Genomic DNA, 25,473 nt, shown 5'->3' on the forward strand with positions numbered 1-25,473 from the left:
CATCTACACCACCATCTATAGCCTGACAAGACACCACCATCTATAACAAGACTAGACCCAGCTTCATCTACACCACCATCTATAACATGACTAGACCCAGCCTCATCTATATCATGACTAGACCCAGCCTCATCTACACCAGCATCTATAACCTGACTAGACCCAGCCTCATCTACACCACCATCTATAACCTGACTAGACCCAGCCTCATCTATAACATGACTAGGCCCAGCCTCATCTATAACATGACTAGACCCAGCCTCACCTACAGCACCATCTATAACATGACTAGACCCAGCCTCACCTATACCACCATCTATAACATGACTAGACCCAGCCTCATCTACACCACCATCTATAGCATGACTAGGCCCAGCCTCATCTACACCACCATCTATAGCCTGACTAGACCCAGCCTCATCTACACCACCATCTATAGCCTGACTAGACCCAGCCTCATCTATAACATGACTAGGCCCAGCATCATCTATAACATGACTAGACCCAGCCTCATCTACACCACCATCTATAGCATGACTATACCCAGCCTCATTACACCACCATCTATAGCATGACTAGACCCAGCCTCATCTACACCACCATCTATAACCTGACTAGACCCAGCCTCATCTACACCACCATCTATAGCATGACTAGACCCAGCCTCATCTACACCAATATCTATAACCTGACTAGACCCAGCCTCATCTACACCACCATCTATAACATGACTAGACCCAGCCTCATCTACACCACCATCTATAGTATGACTAGTTCCAGGCCTCATCTACACCACCATCTATAGCCTGACTAGACCCAGACTCATCTATAACATGACTAGACTCAGCCTCATCTAAAACATGACTAGGACCAGCCTCATCTAAAACATGACTAGGCCCAGCCTCATCTATAACATGACTAGGCTCAGCCTCATCTATAACATGACTAGGCCCAGCCTTATCTAAAACATGACTAGACCCAGCCTCATCTATAACATGACTAGGCCCAGCATCATCTATAACATGACTAGGCCCAGCCTCATCGATAACATGACTAGACCCAGCCTCATCTACACCACCATCTATAACCTGACTAGACCCAGCCTCATCTACACCACCATCTATAACATGACTAGACCCAGCCTCATCTACACTACCATCTATAGCATGACTAGACCCAGCCTCATCTACACCACCATCTATAACCTGACTAGACCCAGCCTCATTTACACTACCATCTATAGCCTGACTAGACCCAGCATCATCTACACCACCATCTATAGCCTGACTAGACCCAGCCTCATCTACACCACCATCTAAAACATGACTAGACCCAGCCTCATCTATAACATGACTAGACCCACTCTCATTTACACCACCATCTATAGCATGACAAGACCCAGCCTCATCTACACCATCATCTATAGCATGACAAGACCCAGCCTCATCTACACCATCATCTATAACATGAGTAGACCCAGCCTCTTATACACCACCATCTATAACCTGACTAGACCCTGCCTCATCTACACCACCCTCCATAACATGACTAGACCAAGCCTCTGATACACCACCATCTATAGCATGACTAGACCCAGCCTCATCTACGCCACCATCTATAGCATGACAAGACCCAGCCTCATCTACACCATCATCTATAGCATGACTAGACCCAGCCTCATCTACACCACCATCAATAACATGACTAGACCCAGCCTCATTTAAACCACCATCTATAGCATGACAAGACCCAGCCTCATCTACACCATCATCTATAGCATGACAAGACCCAGCCTCATCTACACCATCATCTATAGCATGACTAGACCCAGCCTCATCTACACCACCATCTATAACATGACTAGACCCAGCCTCATTTACACCACCATCTATAACCTGACTAGACCCAGTCTCATCTACACCACCATCTATAGCCTGACTAGACCCAGCCTCATCTACACCACCATCTATAACCTGACTAGGCCCAGCCTCATCTACACTACCATCTATAGCCTGACTAGACCTAGCCTCATCTACACCAGCATCTATAACCTGACTAGACCCAGCCTCATCTACACCACCATCTATAACCTGACTAGACCCAGCCTCATCTATAACATGACTAGACCCAGCCTCATCTACACCACCATGACTAGACCCAGCCTCATCTACACCACCATCTATAACCTGACTGGACCCAGCCTCATCTACACCAACATCTCTAACATGACTAGATCCAGCCTCATCTACACCACCATCTATAACCTGACTGGACCCAGCCTCATCTACACCACCATCTATAACCTGACTAGACCCAGCCTCATCTACATCTATAACCTGACTAGACCCAGCCTCATCTACATCACCATCTGTAGTATGACTAGACCCAGCCTCATCTACACCACCATCTCTAACATGACTAGGCCCAGCCTCATCTACACCATCATCTATAACCTGACTAGGCCCTGCTTCATATACACCACCATCTATAACCTGACTAGAACCAGCCTCATCTACACCATCATCTATAACCTGACTAGACCCAGCCTCATCTACACCACCATCTATAGCCTGACTAGACCCAGCCTCATCTACACCACCATCTATAACCTCACTAGACCCAGCCTCATCTACACCACCATCTATAACCTGACTAGACCAAGCCTCATCTACACCACCATCTATAGCATGACTAGACCCAGCCTCATCTACACCACCATCTATAACCTGACTAGTCCCAGCCTCATCTACACCACCATCTATAACGTGACTAGACCCAGCCTCATCTACACCACTATCTATAACCTGACTAGACCCAGCCTCATCTACACCACCATCTATAGCATGACTAGGCCCAGCCTCATCTACACCACCATCTATAACATGACTAGACCCAGCCTCATCTACACCACCATCCATAGCATGACTAGACCCAGCCTCATCTACACCACCATCTATAGCATGACTAGACCCAGCCTCAGCTACACCACCATCTATAACCTGACTAGACCCAGCCACATCTACACCACCATCTATAACCTGACTAGACCCAGCCTCATCTACACCACCATCTATAGCATGACTAGACCCAGCCTCAGCTACACCCCCATCTATAACCTGACTAGACCCAGCCTCATCTACACCACCATCTATAACATGACTAGACCCAGCCTCATCTACACCACCATCTATAACATGATTAGACCCAGCCTCATCTACACCACCATCTATAACATGACTAGACCCAGCCTCATCTACACCACCATCTATAGCCTGACTAGGCCCAGCCTCATCTACACTACCATCTATAGCATGACTAGACCCAGCCTCATCTACCCCACCATCTATAGCCTGACTAGACCCAGCCTCATCTACACCACCATCTATAACCTGACTAGACCCAGCCTCATCAACACCACCATCTATAACCTGACTAGACCCAGCCTCGTCTACACCACCATCTATAACCTGACTAGACCCAGCCTCATCTACACCACCATCTATAACATGACTAGACCCAGCCTCATCTACACCACCATCTATAGCCTGACTAGACCCAGCCTCATCTACATCACCATCTGTAGTATGACTAGACCCAGGCCTCATCTACACCACCATCTATAGCCTGACTAGACCCAGCCTCATCTACATCTATAACCTGACTAGACCCAGCCTCATCTACATCACCATCTGTAGTATGACTAGACCCAGGCCTCATCTACACCACCATCTATAGCCTGACTAGAACCAGCCTCATCTACATCACCATCTATAGCATGACTAGACCCAGCCTCATCTACACCACCATCTATAGCATGACTAGACCCAGCCTCATCTACACCACCATCTATAGCCTGACTAGACCCAGCCTCATCTACACCACCATCTATAGCATGACTAGACCCAGCCTTATCTACACCACCATCTATAACCTGACTAGACCCAGCCTCATCTACACCACCATCTGTAGTATGACTAGTCCCAGGCCTCATCTACACCACCATCTATAGCCTGACTAGACCCAGACTCATCTATAACATGACTAGACCCAGCCTCATCTAAAACATGTCTAGGACCAGCCTCATCTAAAACATGACTAGGCCCAGCCTCATCTATAACATGACTAGGCCCAGCCTCATCTATAACATGACTAGGCCCAGCCTCATCTAAAACATGACTAGACCCAGCCTCATCTATAACATGACTAGGCCCAGCCTCATCTATAACATGACTAGGCCCAGCCTCATCTACACCACCATCTATAGCCTGACTAGACCCAGACTCATCTATAACATGACTAGACCCAGCCTCATCTAAAACATGACTAGGACCAGCCTCATCTAAAACATGACTAGGCCCAGCCTCATCTATAACATGACTAGGCCCAGCCTCATCTATAACATGACTAGGCCCAGCCTCATCTAAAACATGACTAGATCCAGCCTCATCTATAACATGACTAGGCCCAGCCTCATCTATAACATGACTAGGCCCAGCCTCATCTATAACATGACTAGGCCCAGCCTCATCTAAAACATGACTAGACCCAGCCTCATCTATAACATGACTAGGCCCAGCCTCATCTATAACATGACTAGGCCCAGCCTCATCGATAACATGACTAGACCCAGCCTCATCTACACCACCATCTATAACCTGACTAGACCCAGCCTCATCTACACCACCATCTATAACATGACTAGACCCAGCCTCATATACACCACCATCTATAACCTGACTAGACCCAGCCTCATCTACACCACCATCTATAATCTGACTAGACCCAGGCCTCATCTACACCACCATCTATAGCCTGACTAGACCCAGCCTCATCTACACCACCATCTATAACCTGACTAGACTCAGGCCTCATCTACACCACCATCTATAACCTGACTAGACCCAGCATCATCTACACCACCATCTATAGCCTGACTAGACCCAGCCTCATCTACACCACCATCTATAACCTGACTAGACCCAGCCTCATCTATAACATGACTAGGCCCAGCCTCATCTATAACATGACTAGGCCCAGCCTCATCTAAAACATGACTAGACCCAGCCTCATCTATAACATGACTAGGCCCAGCCTCATCTATAACATGACTAGGCCCAGCCTCATCGATAACATGACTAGACCCAGCCTCGTCTACACCACCATCTATAACCTGACTAGACCCAGCCTCATCTATAACCTGACTAGACCCAGCCTCATCTACACCGCCATCTATAACCTGACTAGACCCAGCCTCATCTACACCACCATCTATAGCCTGACTAGACCCAGCCTCATCTACACCACCATCTATAGCCTGACTAGACCCAGCCTCATCTACACCACCATCTATAACCTGACTAGACTCAGGCCTCATCTACACCACCATCTATAACCTGACTAGACCCAGCATCATCTACACCACCATCTATAGCCTGACTAGACCCAGCCTCATCTACACCACCATCTATAACCTGACTAGACCCAGCCTCATCTATAACATGACTAGGCCCAGCCTCATCTATAACATGACTAGGCCCAGCCTCATCTAAAACATGACTAGACACAGCCTCATCTATAACATGACTAGGCCCAGCCTCATCTATAACATGACTAGGCCCAGCCTCATCGATAACATGACTAGACCCAGCCTTGTCTACACCACCATCTATAACCTGACTAGACCCAGCCTCATCTATAACCTGACTAGACCCAGCCTCATCTACACCGCCATCTATAACCTGACTAGACCCAGCCTCATCTACACCACCATCTATAGCCTGACTAGACCCAGCCTCATCTACACCACCATCTATAGCCTGACTAGACCCAGCCTCATCTACACCACCATCTATAGCATGACTAGACCCAGCCTCATCTATAACATGACTAGACCCAGCCTCATCTACACTACCATCTAAAGCATGACTAGACCCAGCCTCATCTACACCACCATCTATAAAATGACTAGACCCAGCCTCATCTACACCACCAGCTTGACAAGGCCCAGCCTCATCTACACCACCAGCATGACAAGGCCCAGCCTCATCTACACCACCATCTATAGCATGACTAGACCCAGCCTCATCTACACCACCATCTATAGCATGACTAGACCCAGCCTCATCTACACTACCATCTAAAGCATGACTAGACCCAGCCTCATCTACACCACCATCTATAGCATGACTAGACCCAGCCTCATCTACACCACCATCTATAACATGACTACACCCAGCCTCATCTACACCACCATCTATAGCATGACTAGACCCAGCCTCATCTACACCACCATCTATAGCCTGACTAGACCCAGCCTCATCTACACCACCATCTATAGCCTGACTAGACCCAGCCTCATCTACACCACCATCTATAGCCTGACTAGACCCAGCCTCATCTACACCACCATCTATAGCCTGACTAGACCCAGCCTCATCTACACCACCATCTATAGCATGACTAGACCCAGCCTCATCTACACCACCATCTATAGCATGACTAGACCCAGCCTCATCTACACCACCATCTATAACATGACTAGACCCAGCCTCTGCTGCCTGCATCTCATGGCCCCCTGCACGTTGACCTTGATTTTTCCGCACTTTCGCTTTTACCCTCACCTTGTCTACGGCCTCGATGTGGGCACATAAAGCTGTTATGCCCCAAATCCCCAAACTCAAAGCACCACAGACTATCTGTGCTGACAAACCCTGCATGCTTCACTTTAAAATGCACATTTAGCTGTTGCTCTTTATAATTCAGAAACATGAACACTTGCCTCTGGAACGAAACAACATGTTAACGGCCTCTGCATGAAAACCTGCTGACAGTACACGAAAACCGCTAGCAAACTTACCAAAACGACTCAGCTCTTTCCGGATTTGCTCATCTGTAATACACGGAGGCAGGGTCACAACTACCACCCTAGTTGAAGGAGATGAAAGAGGAGAAATCGGCTCCAGCACATCCCTTACAAACATTCCACTAGCGATCAGCCTGCCCACTGAATTAACTTTTTTCATGAACACAACCACAGCTTTGTTTATTCTGGATGCAGAGTTTATAAATCCAGCTCCTACCTGTTTGCCGACTGCGAGCAGAACCTCCTCCACCTTCAATCCATTCCCAGGAACACACCTGAATCCATGCCGTAAAACGACTGCGTCTCCACAGCGCTAGGCTGCGAAGCCATCGCACACACCACACCATTCATGCCCCAGGAAACTAAAACTCTGTCCTCTTCCTCCCTAACTTTAAAAAAAAACTGTTGGTACTGCTAAACTAACAGTGTGTTTAACCCTCCACCATAGAAAATAAAACATGTAAGAAAAGACCAAGAAAAGAATCAAGAAAATAAGTAAGAACAGAGCCCTCCACACGGCCTCTCAACTACAAAACACTCCCAGCATGCACTGAGAGCGAGAGAGCGAGAGAGAGAGAGAGAGCAGAGACGAAGAGAGCAGAGAAAGAGTAGAGAGCAGAGAAAGAGTAGAGAGAGAGTAGAGAGAGAGAGACAGAGCGAGAGAAGAAGAGAGACGAAGAGAGAGAGAGACGAAGAGAGCAGAGAAAGAGTAGAGAGCAGAGAGAGAGACGAAGAGAGACGAAGAGAGACAAAGAGAGACAAAGAGAGACAAAGAGAGACAAAGAGAGACAAAGAGAGACGAAGAGAGACGAAGAGAGACGAAGAGAGACAAAGAGAGACAAAGAGAGACGAAGAGAGACGAAGAGAGACGAAGAGAGACGAAGAGAGACGAAGAGAGACAAAGAGAGACAAAGAGAGACAAAGAGAGACGAAGAGAGACGAAGAGAGACGAAGAGAGACGAAGAGAGACGAAGAGAGACGAAGAGAGACAAAGAGAGACGAAGAGAGACGAAGAGAGACGAAGAGAGCAGAGAGAGAGACGAAGAGAGACGAAGAGAGACGAAGAGAGACAAAGAGAGACAAAGAGAGACAAAGAGAGACGAAGAGAGACGAAGAGAGACGAAGAGAGACGAAGAGAGCAGAGAGAGAGACGAAGAGAGACGAAGAGAGACGAAGAGAGACAAAGAGAGACAAAGAGAGACAAAGAGAGACAAAGAGAGACAAAGAGAGACAAAGAGAGACAAAGAGAGACAAAGAGAGACGAAGAGAGACGAAGAGAGACGAAGAGAGACGAAGAGAGACGAAGAGAGACGAAGAGAGCAGAGAAAGAGTAGAGATCAGAGAAAGAGTAGAGAGAGAGAGAGAGACGAAGAGAACAGAGAAAGAGTAGAGAGAAAGTAGAGAGAGAGAGAGCGAGAGACGAAGAGAGACGAAGAGAGAGAGACGAAGAGAGCAGAGAAAGAGTAGAGAGAGAGAGAGAGAGAGAGATGAAGAGAGCAGAGAAAGAGTAGAGAGAGAGAGAGCAAGAGTAGAGAGAGAGAGAGAGAGAGACGAAGAGAAAGAGTAGAGAGAGAGTAGAGAGAGAGTAGAGAGAGAGAGGGAGAGAGCGAGAGACGAAGAGAGACGAAGAGAGAGAGAGAGAGGGAGAGAGAGAGGGAGAGAGCGAGAGACGAAGAGAGACAAAGAGAGAGAGAGACGAAGAGAGCAGAGAAAGAGTAGAGAGCAAACAGAACAAAATCACTGCTATAGCATCAGGCTGGAGATGAGAGTTGGAGTTAGAGTTAAGGTTAGGAGGTATTCCTCCCCAGAGAGATAAAATGAACCTGCCTGTGGTGGTGTAACGAACCCTAACTCTCTACCTCACTGACGTTCACTCAGACTAAATACACTTAGCTCTATGTTGTCAGAGGCACATCCACTTTTATTTAACCTTTATTTGACATTATTCACATTTTCTATGACTCCCTTCTGGAGACACGGTTTCTCTCCCTCTGATTCCTAACCTGTCTCAACAAAGCCTACAAATAGCACATATTTAAAGTAGGTCTTATCTGTAGGCCTAACCTAACATGGCCTAACCTGACCTAACCTGACCTGGCCTAACCTAACCTGGCCTAACCTGACCTAACCTGAACTAACATGACCTGGCCTAACCTGACTTAACCTGACCTGGCCTAACATGGCCTAACCTGAACTAACCTAACCTGGACTAACCTGGCCTAACCTGACCTAACCTGAACTAACCTAACCTGGCCTAACCTGAACTAACCTAACCTGACCTAACCTGGCCTAACCTGAACTAACCTGAACTAACCTGACCTGACCTAAGCTGAACTAACCTAACCTGACCTAACCTGACCTAACCTGAACTAACCTAACCTGGCCTAACCTGAACTAACCTAACCTGACCTAACCTGACCTAAGCTGACCTAACCTGGCCTAACCTGAACTAACCTAACCTGACCTAACCTGAACTAACCTAACCTGGCCTAACCTGAACTAACCTAACCTGACCTAACCTGACCTAACCTAACCTGACCTAACCTGACCTAACCTGAACTAACCTAACCTGGCCTAACCTGAACTAACCTAACCTGACCTAACCTGACCTAAGCTGACCTAACCTGGCCTAACCTGAACTAACCTAACCTGACCTAACCTGACCTAAGCTGACCTAACCTGGCCTAACCTGAACTAACCTAACCTGACCTAACCTGACCTAAGCTGACCTAACCTGGCCTAACCTGACCTAACCTGAACTAACCTAACCTGACCTAACCTGAACTAACCTAACCTGAACTAACCTAAGCTGACCTAACCTGGCCTAACCTGACCTAACCTGAACTAACCTAACCTGAACTAACCTGAACTAACCTGACCTGACCTAAGCTGAACTAACCTAACCTGACCTAACCTGACCTAACCTGAACTAACCTAACCTGACCTAACCTGACCTAAGCTGACCTAACCTGGCCTAACCTGACCTAACCTGAAAAGTAGCAGAGTGAATGCAGAAAGGTCATTGAGATGGTGCTGGTTATATCTTATTGATAAAATATGGAAGGAGTTTCTATCTCATGGAAATGTAATAATTGAAAAGCATTAGTTAATCAAGTCTCCTGACCTCATCCAAACATCTGCTCTGAATAGGAAGAAGCCTGTCAGTGTCTGTCAACTATCCCAAGTTTGGAATGAAAGTTACACTGATTGGAAATAATAAACACTATTGGTTATTGCTTTAGTTAAGCAACATTATTATAGATTTTTTTAATCAAAGATAAGTTTCTTATTTTTACAGGTCCCTGACAAGGCCTTCCCCATGACTCAAACGCCTTTATTGCCTTTAGGATTTGGCAACGTTCTTTCTTTGATTTCATTATCAATTAGTGATCGGCTCAGCAGTGAATGAGACAATATTGCATAACCAAAAAGATAGGCACGCATATCTAACTAAGGCTTTAAAAAATGATATTACATTTGGTCAAAATAAATCAGAAAAAAAATGGTTTAAGAGGTTATTGGACGGTTTGGAAGTGTAGCCCAAATATCCCAAATGTCCACTATGGCTCTGACTGACTGACTGGGGGAGAGGGGTCTCACACATAGCGGAGGATGTGCTCTGTGCACCCGGGCTACATCAACCTGAACTCACAGCACGGAAGATAAACACTACTAAAGGCATCAATGGCATGACAAAATAAGGTTGGTGACACAGCATTGAAGACATGGCTGTAGCAGAATAAATGATGTATATTTTTATGATGATAATGAAACAATTAGAATCTGAAATGTCAGTTATTGTGAACCTGGAGAGCACAACACATTTGCAGTATATCAATCCGTGTCTGTAACAGCCTGTCAAGTTCTGTAACATCAAACACGAAAATAGGTATAAAATAGTATGGGGCTCTGAGGATTCAAACGCAGTACAACAGCAGCACAGTGTATCGCAATGTAGCGCAGTGCCCACGGCGCGGCTATATGTGTCCAGACAGCGGGGTAATCCTGATAGGCAGCCACGCTCTCTCCAACACATGTCCGGGGTACGGGCCAAGGGGGACCAGGAACAGACAAGCTCTGAAAGTAGAGAGCTCATCGGGAGACCTGCTCCTTATGCTGCTCACATCCCCAGTTGAACTGGTGTTATTAAGATGCCGACTGTAAGGACAGTCGAACTGGTTTATAGTCAACCTGTCTGTCTGTCTGTCTGTCTGTCTGTCTGTCTGTCTGTCTGTCTGTCTGTCTGTCTGTCTGTCTGTCTGTCTGTCTGTCGCTCTGTCTGTCGCTCTGTCTGTGTGTCTGTCTGTTTGTCTAATAATGGATGACTCAAGGAAGTAGCATACTATGCTCGCTTTGTCAGCTCATAATCAGCCAACTTTCTCTCTTAATGTAATAACAATGACCATTAGTGACATAAATAAACAATTACATGCAAATCCATTTTACCCAAGGATTGTAATATGTTTCTGTAACCAAGGATTGTAATATGTTTTTGTAATCCCGTTTTGACAGCGATCCTTTATAAGAGTAAATGATCACAAAAACGACCAAAAACACTATATATAGATCCATCCATCCAGAAGAGTTGGCATGTTGTGAAATCAAATCCCTAACAAGTCACCTGCCTGAGCGACTCTTCCACAAGGCAGAGAGAGATCCCTCCAAAACGGTCTATTCAGTATAGAGTCGAAATCCCTTTTCACTGCGTCGTGTTCTGCTGTTGTATCCATCCAAAAAGAAAGTTGATGGCTACCTCATCCAGGTGATCATGTCCTCTCTCTCGTTTTTGTTTTCTCTCTCTCTGGCCCTTAGACAGTTCGGTAAGGACCGGGAGAGAAGGTTCAGTTTGTTCTGCTCCGCTCCGTAGACGTGCTGCTGCCTCGACAATCAGGAACTGCTGACTCGCGCTGGTTGGTTGACGGTGAAGTTCAGCTCGAGTCCCACGCGCGGCGCGGTGTACGGGATCGTACTGGCGCGTGAAAGAAAAGCAGCTCTGCTCCTCTCTCCGTGATGTGGAGCCGCGAGCTGCAGGCAGTTGGAAACATGCGCCAAGATCAGATTTCAGCTTCGAGTGTCGCCTGACAGGGAGTCTTTAAGCAGAGCTGGGGAGGAAGAGGAAGAGAGAAGAGGAGGAGCTGGAAGGCGCCTCCAACCATCACTTCTACAAAACATGATTCAACTGGTCTGTCCAATACACTCACTCAGAAGCACCCCACGCTAGAAGGTTTGATGGGCTACACCCAAATAAGAAATATTGAATAAATGCAACATGTTGTGTCTTTTCTATACTGATTAAACCATTAGTCCTATGACATATGTTTATAACATGCTACATAGCAATAAGACTACTTACTAGGTACACAATCTTCTAGAGGCAAAGCTATGGCAAGGCCAGGCTGGGTAGAGGCCCTGACACTTGCCCACCCAATAAAAATGGATTATACTGTAATATAATTTTTTTTTAAATATTTGTTGCTTTCTTGTCTCCTGATTAATCAGACATGTTGAAAAACGCAGTTTCAGGTTAGTATGTCAGCCATGAGGAGAGGGCATGTCAGCCATGAGGAGGTTAGCATGTCAGCCATGAGGAGGTTAGTATGTCAGCCATGAGGAGGTTAGCATGTCAGCCATGAGGAGGTTAGTATGTCAGCCCATGAGGAGGTTAGCATGTCAGCCATGAGGAGGTAGCATGTCAGCCATGAGGAGGTAGCATGTCAGCCATGAGGAGGTAGGATGTCAGCCATGAGGAGGTTAGTATGTCAGCCATGAGGAGGTTAGCATGTCAGCCATGAGGAGGTTAGTATGTCAGCCCATGAGGAGGTTAGCATGTCAGCCATGAGGAGGTAGCATGTCAGCCATGAGGAGGTAGCATGTCAGCCATGAGGAGGTAGGATGTCAGCCATGAGGAGGTTAGTATGTCAGCCATGAGGAGGTTAGCATGTCAGCCATGAGGAGGTTAGCATGTCAGCCATGAGGAGGTAGCATGTCAGCCATGAGGAGGTTAGCATGTCAGCCATGAGGAGGTTAGCATGTCAGCCATGAGGAGGTAGCATGTCAGCCATGAGGAGGTAGCATGTCAGCCATGAGGAGGTTAGTATGTCAGCCATGAGGAGGTTAGCATGTCAGCCATGAGGAGGTTAGTATGTCAGCCATGAGGAGGTTAGCATGTCAGCCATGAGGAGGTTAGCATGTCAGCCATGAGGAGATAGCATGTCTGCCATGAGGAGGTTAGCATGTTAGCCATGAGGAGGTTAACATGTCAGCCATGAGGAGGTTAGCATGTCAGCCATGAGGAGGTTAGCATGTCAGCCATGAGGAGGTTAGCATGTCAGCCATGAGGAGGTTAGTATGTCAGCCCATGAGGAGGTTAGCATGTCAGCCATGAGGAGGTAGCATGTCAGCCATGAGGAGGTAGGATGTCAGCCATGAGGAGGTAGGATGTCAGCCATGAGGAGGTTAGTATGTCAGCCATGAGGAGGTTAGCATGTCAGCCATGAGGAGGTTAGCATGTCAGCCATGAGGAGGTAGCATGTCAGCCATGAGGAGGTTAGCATGTCAGCCATGAGGAGGTTAGCATGTCAGCCATGAGGAGGTAGCATGTCAGCCATGAGGAGGTAGCATGTCAGCCATGAGGAGGTTAGTATGTCAGCCATGAGGAGGTTAGCATGTCAGCCATGAGGAGGTTAGTATGTCAGCCATGAGGAGGTTAGCATGTCAGCCATGATGAGATAGCATGTCAGCCATGAGGAGGTTAGCATGTCAGACATGAGGAGGTTAGCATGTCAGCCATGAGAAGAGGGCATGTCAGCCATGAGGAGGTTAGTATGTCAGCGAAGAGGAGGTTAGTATGTCAGCGAAGAGGAGATTAGTATGTCAGCCATGAGGAGGTTAGTATGTCAGCCATGAGGAGGTTAGTATGTCAGCCATGAGGAGGTTAGCATGTCAGCCATGAGGAGGTTAGTATGTCAGCCATGAGGAGGTTAGTATGTCAGCCCATGAGGAGGTTAGCATGTCAGCCATGAGGAGGTTAGCATGTCAGCCATGAGGAGGTTAGTATGTCAGCCATGAGGAGGTTAGTATGTCAGCCATGAGGAGGTTAGCATGTCAGCCATGAGGAGGTTAGTATGTCAGCCATGAGGAGGTTAGCATGTCAGCCATGAGGAGGTTAGTATGTCAGCCCATGAGGAGGTTAGCATGTCAGCCATGAGGAGGTAGCATGTCAGCCATGAGGAGGTAGCATGTCAGCCATGAGGAGGTAGGATGTCAGCCATGAGGAGGTTAGTATGTCAGCCATGAGGAGGTTAGCATGTCAGCCATGAGGAGGTTAGCATGTCAGCCATGAGAAGGTAGCATGTCAGCCATGAGGAGGTTAGCATGTCAGCCATGAGGAGGTTAGCATGTCAGCCATGAGGAGGTAGCATGTCAGCCATGAGGAGAGGGCATGTCAGCCATGAGGAGGTTAGTATGTCAGCCATGAGGAGGTTAGTATGTCAGCCATGAGGAGGTTAGCATGTCAGCCATGAGGAGGTTAGTATGTCAGCCATGAGGAGGTTAGCATGTCAGCCATGAGGAGGTTAGTATGTCAGCCCATGAGGAGGTTAGCATGTCAGCCATGAGGAGGTTAGTATGTCAGCCCATGAGGAGGTTAGCATGTCAGCCATGAGGAGGTAGCATGTCAGCCCATGAGGAGGTTAGCATGTCAGCCCATGAGGAGGTTAGCATGTCAGCCCATGAGGAGGTTAGCATGTCAGCCCATGAGGAGGTTAGCATGTCCGCCATGAGGAGGTTAGCATGTCAGCCATAAGGAGGTTAGCATGTCAGCCATGAGGTGGTTAGCATGTTAGCCATGAGGAGGTTAGCATGTCAGCCATGAGGAGGTTAGCATGTCAGCCCATGAGGAGGTTAGTATGTCAGCCATGAGGAGGTTAGTATGTCAGCCATGAGGAGGTTAGTATGTCAGCCCATGAGGAGGTTAGCATGTCAGCCATGAGGAGGTAGCATGTCAGCCATGAGGAGGTAGCATGTCAGCCATGAGGAGAGGGCATGTCAGCCATGAGGAGGTTAGTATGTCAGCGAGGAGGAGGTTAGTATGTCAGCGAAGAGGAGATTAGTATGTCAGCCATGAGGAGGTTAGTATGTCAGCCATGAGGAGGTTAGTATGTCAGCGATGAGGAGGTTAGCATGTCAGCCATGAGGAGGTTAGCATGTCAGCCATGAGGAGGTTAGCATGTCAGCCATGAGGAGGTAGCATGTCAGCCATGAGGAGGTAGCATGTCAGCCATGAGGAGGTTAGTATGTCAGCCATGAGGAGGTTAGTATGTCAGCCATGAGGAGGTTAGCATGTCAGCCATGAGGAGATAGCATGTCAGCCATGAGGAGGTTAGAATGTCAGCCATGAGGAGGTTAGCATGTCAGCCATGAGGAGGTATTATGTCAGCCATGAGGAGGTAGCATGTCAGCCATGAGGAGGTTAGTATGTCAGCCATGAGGAGGTTAGCATGTCAGCCATGAGGAGGTTAGCATGTCAGCCATGAGGAGGTAGCATGTCAGCCATGAGGAGGTAGGATGTCAGCCATGAGGAGGTTAGTATGTCAGCCATGAGGAGGTTAGCATGTCAGCCATGAGGAGGTTAGCATGTCAGCCATGAGGAGGTAGCATGTCAGCCATGAGGAGGTTAGCATGTCAGCCATGAGGAGGTTAGCATGTCAGCCATGAGGAGGTAGCATGTCAGCCATGAGGAGGTAGCATGTCAGCCATGAGGAGGTTAGTATGTCAGCCATGAGGAGGTTAGCATGTCAGCCATGAGGAGGTTAGTATGTCAGCCATGAGGAGGTTAGCATGTCAGCCATGATGAGATAGCATGTCAGCCATGAGGAGGTTAGCATGTCAGACATGAGGAGGTTAGCATGTCAGCCATGAGAAGAGGGCATGTCAGCCATGAGGAGGTTAGTATGTCAGCGAAGAGGAGGTTAGTATGTCAGCGAAGAGGAGATTAGTATGTCAGCCATGAGGAGGTTAGTATGTCAGCCATGAGGAGGTTAGTATGTCAGCCATGAGGAGGTTAGCATGTCAGCCATGAGGAGGTTAGTATGTCAGCCATGAGGAGGTTAGTATGTCAGCCCATGAGGAGGTTAGCATGTCAGCCATGAGGAGGTTAGCATGTCAGCCATGAGGAGGTTAGTATGTCAGCCATGAGGAGGTTAGTATGTCAGCCATGAGGAGGTTAGCATGTCAGCCATGAGGAGGTTAGTATGTCAGCCATGAGGAGGTTAGCATGTCAGCCATGAGGAGGTTAGTATGTCAGCCCATGAGGAGGTTAGCATGTCAGCCATGAGGAGGTAGCATGTCAGCCATGAGGAGGTAGCATGTCAGCCATGAGGAGGTAGGATGTCAGCCATGAGGAGGTTAGTATGTCAGCCATGAGGAGGTTAGCATGTCAGCCATGAGGAGGTTAGCATGTCAGCCATGAGAAGGTAGCATGTCAGCCATGAGGAGGTTAGCATGTCAGCCATGAGGAGGTTAGCATGTCAGCCATGAGGAGGTAGCATGTCAGCCATGAGGAGGTAGCATGTCAGCCATGAGGAGAGGGCATGTCAGCCATGAGGAGGTTAGTATGTCAGCCATGAGGAGGTTAGTATGTCAGCCATGAGGAGGTTAGCATGTCAGCCATGAGGAGGTTAGTATGTCAGCCATGAGGAGGTTAGCATGTCAGCCATGAGGAGGTTAGTATGTCAGCCCATGAGGAGGTTAGCATGTCAGCCATGAGGAGGTTAGTATGTCAGCCCATGAGGAGGTTAGCATGTCAGCCATGAGGAGGTAGCATGTCAGCCCATGAGGAGGTTAGCATGTCAGCCCATGAGGAGGTTAGCATGTCAGCCCATGAGGAGGTTAGCATGTCAGCCCATGAGGAGGTTAGCATGTCCGCCATGAGGAGGTTAGCATGTCAGCCATAAGGAGGTTAGCATGTTAGCCATGAGGAGGTTAGCATGTTAGCCATGAGGAGGTTAGCATGTCAGCCATGAGGAGGATAGCATGTCAGCCCATGAGGAGGTTAGTATGTCAGCCATGAGGAGGTTAGTATGTCAGCCATGAGGAGGTTAGTATGTCAGCCATGAGGAGGTTAGTATGTCAGCCATGAGGAGGTTAGTATGTCAGCCCATGAGGAGGTTAGCATGTCAGCCATGAGGAGGTAGCATGTCAGCCATGAGGAGGTAGCATGTCAGCCATGAGGAGAGGGCATGTCAGCCATGAGGAGGTTAGTATGTCAGCGAGGAGGAGGTTAGTATGTCAGCGAAGAGGAGATTAGTATGTCAGCCATGAGGAGGTTAGTATGTCAGCCATGAGGAGGTTAGTATGTCAGCGATGAGGAGGTTAGCATGTCAGCCATGAGGAGGTTAGCATGTCAGCCATGAGGAGGTTAGCATGTCAGCCATGAGGAGGTAGCATGTCAGCCATGAGGAGGTAGCATGTCAGCCATGAGGAGGTTAGTATGTCAGCCATGAGGAGGTTAGTATGTCAGCCATGAGGAGGTTAGCATGTCAGCCATGAGGAGATAGCATGTCAGCCATGAGGAGGTTAGAATGTCAGCCATGAGGAGGTTAGCATGTCAGCCATGAGGAGGTAGCATGTCAACCATGAGGAGGTAGCATGTCAGCCATGAGGAGAGGGCATGTCAGCCATGAGGAGGTTAGTATGTCAGCGAAGAGGAGGTTAGTATGTCAGCGAAGAGGAGATTAGTATGTCAGCCATGAGGAGGTTAGTATGTCAGCCATGAGGAGGTTAGTATGTCAGCCATGAGGAGGTTAGCATGTCAGCCATGAGGAGGTTAGTATGTCAGCCATGAGGAGGTTAGTATGTCAACCCATGAGGAGGTTAGCATGTCAGCCATGAGGAGGTTAGCATGTCAGCCATGAGGAGGTTAGTATGTCAGCCATGAGGAGGTTAGTATGTCAGCCATGAGGAGGTTAGCATGTCAGCCCATGAGGAGGTTAGTATGTCAGCCCATGAGGAGGTTAGCATGTCAGCCATGAGGAGGTAGCATGTCTGCCATGAGGAGGTAGCATGTCAGCCATGAGGAGGTAGGATGTCAGCCATGAGGAGGTTAGTATGTCATCCATGAGGAGGTTAGCATGTCAGCCATGAGGAGGTTAGCATGTCAGCCATGAGGAGGTTAGCATGTCAGCCATGAGGAGGTAGCATGTCAGCCATGAGGAGAGGGCATGTCAGCCATGAGGAGGTTAGTATGTCAGCCATGAGGAGGTTAGTATGTCAGCCATGAGGAGGTTAGTATGTCAGCCATGAGGAGGTTAGCATGTCAGCCATGAGGAGGTTAGTATGTCAGCTATGAGGAGGTTAGCATGTCAGCCATGAGGAGGTTAGTATGTCAGCGAAGAGGAGGTTAGTATGTCAGCGAAGAGGAGATTAGTATGTCAGCCATGAGGAGGTTAGTATGTCAGCCATGAGGAGGTTAGTATGTCAGCCATGAGGAGGTTAGCATGTCAGCCATGAGGAGGTTAGTATGTCAGCCCATGAGGAGGTTAGCATGTCAGCCATGAGGAGGTTAGCATGTCAGCCATGAGGAGGTTAGTATGTCAGCCATGAGGAGGTTAGTATGTCAGCCATGAGGAGGTTAGCATGTCAGCCATGAGGAGGTTAGTATGTCAGCTATGAGGAGGTTAGCATGTCAGCCATGAGGAGGTAGCATGTCAGCCATGAGGAGGTTAGCATGTCAGCCATGAGGAGGTTAGCATGTCAGCCATGAGGAGGTAGCATGTCAGCCATGAGGAGAGGGCATGTCAGCCATGAGGAGGTTAGTATGTCAGCCATGAGGAGGTTAGTATGTCAGCCATGAGGAGGTTAGCATGTCAGCCATGAGGAGGTTAGTATGTCAGCCATGAGGAGGTTAGCATGTCAGCCATGAGGAGGTTAGTATGTCAGCCCATGAGGAGGTTAGCATGTCAGCCATGAGGAGGTTAGTATGTCAGCCCATGAGGAGGTTATTATGTCAGCCATGAGGAGGTTAGAATGTCAGCCATGAGGAGGTTAGCATGTCAGCCATGAGGAGGTAGCATGTCAGCCATGAGGAGGTAGCATGTCAGCCATGAGGAGGTTAGTATGTCAGCCATGAGGAGGTTAGCATGTCAGCCATGAGGAGGTTAGCATGTCAGCCATGAGGGGGTAGCATGTCAACCATGAGGAGGTAGCATGTCAGCCATGAGGAGAGGGCATGTCAGCCATGAGGAGGTTAGTGTGTCAGCGAAGAGGAGGTTAGTATGTCAGCGAAGAGGAGATTAGTATGTCAGCCATGAGGAGGTTAGTATGTCAGCCATGAGGAGGTTAGTATGTCAGCCATGAGGAGGTTAGCATGTCAGCCATGAGGAGGTTAGTATGTCAGCCATGAGGAGGTTAGTATGTCAGCCCATGAGGAGGTTAGCATGTCAGCCATGAGGAGGTTAGCATGTCAGCCATGAGGAGGTTAGTATGTCAGCCATGAGGAGGTTAGCATGTCAGCCCATGAGGAGGTTAGTATGTCAGCCATGAGGAGGTTAGCATGTCAGCCATGAGGAGATAGCATGTCAGCCATGAGGAGGTAGCATGTCAGCCATGAGGAGGTAGGATGTCAGCCATGAGGAGGTTAGTATGTCAGCCATGAGGAGGTTAGCATGTCAGCCCATGAGGAGGTTAGTATGTCAGCCATGAGGAGGTTAGCATGTCAGCCATGAGGAGATAGCATGTCAGCCATGAGGAGGTAGCATGTCAGCCATGAGGAGGTAGGATGTCAGCCATGAGGAGGTTAGTATGTCAGCCATGAGGAGGTTAGCATGTCAGCCATGAGGAGGTTAGCATGTCAGCCATGAGGAGGTAGCATGTCAGCCATGAGGAGAGGGCATGTCAGCCATGAGGAGGTTAGTATGTCAGCCATGAGGAGGTTAGTATGTCAGCCATGAGGAGGTTAGCATGTCAGCCATGAGGAGGTTAGTATGTCAGCTATGAGGAGGTTAGCATGTCAGCCATGAGGAGGTTAGCATGTCAGCTATGAGGAGGTTAGCATGTCAGCCATGAGGAGAGGGCATGTCAGCCATGAGGAGGTTAGTATGTCAGCGAAGAGGAGGTTAGTATGTCAGCGAAGATGAGATTAGTATGTCAGCCATGAGGAGGTTAGTATGTCAGCCATGAGGAGGTTAGTATGTCAGCCATGAGGAGGTTAGCATGTCAGCCATGAGGAGGTTAGTATGTCAGCCCATGAGGAGGTTAGCATGTCAGCCATGAGGAGGTTAGCATGTCAGCCATGAGGAGGTTAGTATGTCAGCCATGAGGAGGTTAGTATGTCAGCCATGAGGAGGTTAGCATGTCAGCCATGAGGAGGTTAGTATGTCAGCTATGAAGAGGTTAGCATGTCAGCCATGAGGAGGTTAGTATGTCAGCCCATGAGGAGGTTAGCATGTCAGCCATGGGGAGGTTAGCATGTTAGCCATGGGGAGGTTAGTATGTCATCCATGAGGAGGTTAGTATGTCAGCCATGAGGAGGTTAGTATGTCAGCCATGGGGAGGTTAGCATGTCAGCCATGAGGAGGTTAGCATGTTAGCCATGGGGAGGTTAGCATGTCAGCCATGAGGAGGTTAGTATGTCAGCCATGAGGAGGTTAGTATGTCAGCCCATGAGGAGGTTAGCATGTCAGCCATGAGGAGGTTAGCATGTCAGCCATGAGGAGGTTAGCATGTCAGCCATGAGGAGGTTAGCATGTCAGCCATGAGGAGGTTAGTATGTCAGCCATGAGGAGGTTAGTATGTCAGCCATGAGGAGGTTAGCATGTCAGCCCATGAGGAGGTTAGTATGTCAGCCCATGAGGAGGTTAGCATGTCAGCCATGAGGAGGTAGCATGTCAGCCATGAGGAGGTAGCATGTCAGCCATGAGGAGGTAGGATGTCAGCCATGAGGAGGTTAGTATGTCATCCATGAGGAGGTTAGCATGTCAGCCATGAGGAGGTTAGCATGTCAGCCATGAGGAGGTTAGCATGTCAGCCATGAGGAGGTAGCATGTCAGCCATGAGGAGAGGGCATGTCAGCCATGAGGAGGTTAGTATGTCAGCCATGAGGAGGTTAGTATGTCAGCCATGAGGAGGTTAGTATGTCAGCCATGAGGAGGTTAGTATGTCAGCTATGATGAGGTTAGCATGTCAGCCATGAGGAGGTTAGCATGTCAGCTATGAGGAGGTTAGCATGTCAGCCATGAGGAGGTTAGTATGTCAGCGAAGAGGAGGTTAGTATGTCAGCGAAGAGGAGATTAGTATGTCAGCCATGAGGAGGTTAGTATGTCAGCCATGAGGAGGTTAGTATGTCAGCCATGAGGAGGTTAGCATGTCAGCCATGAGGAGGTTAGTATGTCAGCCCATGAGGAGGTTAGCATGTCAGCCATGAGGAGGTTAGCATGTCAGCCATGAGGAGGTTAGTATGTCAGCCATGAGGAGGTTAGTATGTCAGCCATGAGGAGGTTAGCATGTCAGCCATGAGGAGGTTAGTATGTCAGCTATGAGGAGGTTAGCATGTCAGCCATGAGGAGGTTAGTATGTCAGCCCATGAGGAGGTTAGCATGTCAGCCATGAGGAGGTTAGCATGTTAGCAATGGGGAGGTTAGTATGTCATCCATGAGGAGGTTAGCATGTCAGCCATGAGGAGGTTAGCATGTCAGCCATGAGGAGGTAGCATGTCAGCCATGAGGAGGTTAGCATGTCAGCCATGAGGAGGTTAGCATGTCAGCCATGAGGAGGTAGCATGTCAGCCATGAGGAGAGGGCATGTCAGCCATGAGGAGGTTAGTATGTCAGCCATGAGGAGGTTAGTATGTCAGCCATGAGGAGGTTAGCATGTCAGCCATGAGGAGGTTAGTATGTCAGCCATGAGGAGGTTAGCATGTCAGCCATGAGGAGGTTAGTATGTCAGCCCATGAGGAGGTTAGCATGTCAGCCATGAGGAGGTTAGCATGTCAGCCCATGAGGAGGTTAGCATGTCAGCCATGAGGAGGTAGCATGTCAGCCCATGAGGAGGTTAGCATGTCAGCCCATGAGGAGGTTAGTATGTCCGCCATGAGGAGGTTAGCATGTCAGCCCATGAGGAGGTTAGCATGTCAGCCCATGAGGAGGTTAGTATGTCAGCCATGAGGAGGTTAGCATGTCAGCCCATGAGGAGGTTAGCATGTCCGCCATGAGGAGGTTAGCATGTCAGCCATAAGGAGGTTAGCATGTTAGCCATGAGGAGGTTAGCATGTTAGCCATGAGGAGGTTAGCATGTCAGCCATGAGGAGGATAGCATGTCAGCCATGAGGAGGATAGCATGTCAGCCCATGAGGAGGTTAGTATGTCAGCCCATGAGGAGGTTAGTATGTCAGCCATGAGGAGGTTAGTATGTCAGCCCATGAGGAGGTTAGCATGTCAGCCATGAGGAGTTAGCATGTCAGCCATGAGGAGGTAGCATGTCAGCCATGAGGAGGTTAGTATGTCAGCCATGAGGAGGTTAGCATGTCAGCCATGAGGGGGTAGCATGTCAACCATGAGGAGGTAGCATGTCAACCATGAGGAGGTTAGTATGTCAGCGAAGAGGAGGTTAGTATGTCAGCCATGAGGAGGTTAGTATGTCAGCCATGAGGAGGTTAGTATGTCAGCCATGAGGAGGTTAGCATGTCAGCCGTGAGGAGGTTAGCATGTCAGCCATGAGGAGGTTAGCATGTCAGCCATGAGGGGGTAGCATGTCAACCATGAGGAGGTAGCATGTCAGCCATGAGGAGAGGGCATGTCAGCCATGAGGAGGTAGGATGTCAGCCATGAGGAGGTTAGTATGTCATCCATGAGGAGGTTAGCATGTCAGCCATGAGGAGGTTAGCATGTCAGCCATGAGGAGGTTAGCATGTCAGCCATGAGGAGGTAGCATGTCAGCCATGAGGAGAGGGCATGTCAGCCATGAGGAGGTTAGTATGTCAGCCATGAGGAGGTTAGTATGTCAGCCATGAGGAGGTTAGCATGTCAGCCATGAGGAGGTTACTATGTCAGCTATGAGGAGGTTAGCATGTCAGCCATGAGGAGGTTAGCATGTCAGCTATGAGGAGGTTAGCATGTCAGCCATGAGGAGGTTAGTATGTCAGCGAAGAGGAGGTTAGTATGTCAGCGAAGAGGAGATTAGTATGTCAGCCATGAGGAGGTTAGTATGTCAGCCATGAGGAGGTTAGTATGTCAGCCATGAGGAGGTTAGCATGTCAGCCATGAGGAGGTTAGTATGTCAGCCCATGAGGAGGTTAGCATGTCAGCCATGAGGAGGTTAGCATGTCAGCCATGAGGAGGTTAGCATGTCAGCCATGAGGAGGTTAGCATGTCAGCCATGAGGAGGTTAGTATGTCAGCCATGAGGAGGTTAGCATGTCAGCCATGAGGAGGTTAGTATGTCAGCTATGAGGAGGTTAGCATGTCAGCCATGAGGAGGTTAGTATGTCAGCCCATGAGGAGGTTAGCATGTCAGCCATGAGGAGGTTAGCATGTTAGCCATTGTGAGGTTAGTATGTCATCCATGAGGAGGTTAGCATGTCAGCCATGAGGAGGTTAGCATGTCAGCCATGAGGAGGTTGCATGTCAGCCATGAGGAGGTTAGCATGTCAGCCATGAGGAGGTTAGCATGTCAGCCATGAGGAGGTAGCATGTCAGCCATGAGGAGAGGGCATGTCAGCCATGAGGAGGTTAGTATGTCAGCCATGAGGAGGTTAGTATGTCAGCCATGAGGAGGTTAGCATGTCAGCCATGAGGAGGTTAGTATGTCAGCCATGAGGAGGTTAGCATGTCAGCCATGAGGAGGTTAGTATGTCAGCCCATGAGGAGGTTAGCATGTCAGCCATGAGGGGGTTAGCATGTCAGCCCATGAGGAGGTTAGCATGTCAACCATGAGGAGGTAGCATGTCAGCCATGAGGAGGTTAGTATGTCAGCGAAGAGGAGGTTAGTATGTCAGCCATGAGGAGGTTAGCATGTCAGCCATGAGGAGGTTAGTATGTCAGCCATGAGGAGGTTAGTATGTCAGCCATGAGGAGGTTAGCATGTCAGCCATGAGGAGGTTAGCATGTCAGCCATGAGGAGGTTAGCATGTCAGCCATGAGGAGGTTAGTATGTCAGCCATGAGGAGGTTAGTATGTCAGCCATGAGGAGGATAGCATGTCAGCCATGAGGAGGTTAGTATGTCAGCCATGAGGAGGTTAGCATGTCAGCCATGAGGAGGTTAGTATGTCAGCCCATGAGGAGGTTAGCATGTCAGCCATGAGGAGGTAGCATGTCAGCCATGAGGAGGTAGCATGTCAGCCATGAGGAGGTTAGCATGTCAGCCATGAGGAGGTAGCATGTCAGCCATGAGGAGGTTAGCATGTCAGCCATTAGGAGGTTAGCATGTCAGCCATGAGGAGGTAGCATGTCAGCCATTAGGAGGTTAGTATGTCAGCCATGAGGAGGTTAGTATGTCAGCCATGAGGAGGTTAGCATGTCAGCCATGAGGATATAGCATGTCAGCCATGAGGAGGTTAGCATGTCAGCCATGAGGAGGTTAGCATGTCAGCCATGAGGAGGTAGCATGTCAGCCATGAGGAGGTAGCATGTCAGCCATGAGGAGGTTAGTATGTCAGCCATGAGGAGGTTAGCATGTCAGCCATGAGGAGGTTAGCATGTCAGCCATGAGGGGGTAGCATGTCAACCATGAGGAGGTAGCATGTCAGCCATGAGGAGAGGGCATGTCAGCCATGAGGAGGTTAGTATGTCAGCGAAGAGGAGGTTAGTATGTCAGCGAAGAGGAGATTAGCATGTCAGCCCATGAGGAGGTTAGCATGTCCGCCATGAGGAGGTTAGCATGTCAGCCATAAGGAGGTTAGCATGTTAGCCATGAGGAGGTTAGCATGTCAGCCATGAGGAGGTTAGCATGTCAGCCATGAGGAGGATAGCATGTCAGCCATGAGGAGGATAGCATGTCAGCCCATGAGGAGGTTAGTATGTCATCCCATGAGGAGGTTAGTATGTCAGCCATGAGGAGGTTAGTATGTCAGCCATGAGGAGGTTAGTATGTCAGCCCATGAGGAGGTTAGCATGTCAGCCATGAGGAGTTAGCATGTCAGCCATGAGGAGGTAGCATGTCAGCCATGAGGAGGTAGCATGTCAGCCATGAGGAGGTTAGTATGTCAGCCATGAGGAGGTTAGCATGTCAGCCATGAGGGGGTAGCATGTCAACCATGAGGAGGTAGCATGTCAGCCATGAGGAGGTTAGTATGTCAGCGAAGAGGAGGTTAGTATGTCAGCCATGAGGAGGTTAGCATGTCAGCCATGAGGAGGTTAGTATGTCAGCCATGAGGAGGTTAGTATGTCAGCCATGAGGAGGTTAGCATGTCAGCCATGAGGAGGTTAGCATGTCAGCCATGAGGAGGTTAGCATGTCAGCCATGAGGAGGTTAGTATGTCAGCCATGAGGAGGTTAGTATGTCAGCCATGAGGAGGATAGCATGTCAGCCATGAGGAGGTTAGCATGTCAGCCATGAGGATATAGCATGTCAGCCATGAGGAGGTTAGCATGTCAGCCATGAGGAGGTTAGCATGTCAGCCA

The 25,473-nt window shown here is 48.8% G+C and overlaps 1 protein-coding gene across 2 annotated transcripts in view; it reads right to left on the bottom strand.

Annotated features, from left to right (window-relative positions):
- LOC129811258 (fibroblast growth factor receptor 3-like) overlaps window positions 1-11,958 on the bottom strand; it is a 366,746-nt gene extending 354,788 nt beyond the window's left edge. For both annotated transcript variants that reach the window (XM_055862424.1, XM_055862422.1), the window contains exon 1: window positions 11,309-11,958. The gene's annotated coding sequence lies outside the window, so the exon portion shown is untranslated. The remainder of the gene's footprint in view (window positions 1-11,308) is intronic.
- Window positions 11,959-25,473: the final 13,515 nt, after the last annotated feature.

Source organism: Salvelinus fontinalis, chromosome 15 (genome assembly GCF_029448725.1).
Source record: "Salvelinus fontinalis isolate EN_2023a chromosome 15, ASM2944872v1, whole genome shotgun sequence".
Classification (NCBI taxonomy): Eukaryota; Metazoa; Chordata; class Actinopteri; order Salmoniformes; family Salmonidae; genus Salvelinus; species Salvelinus fontinalis.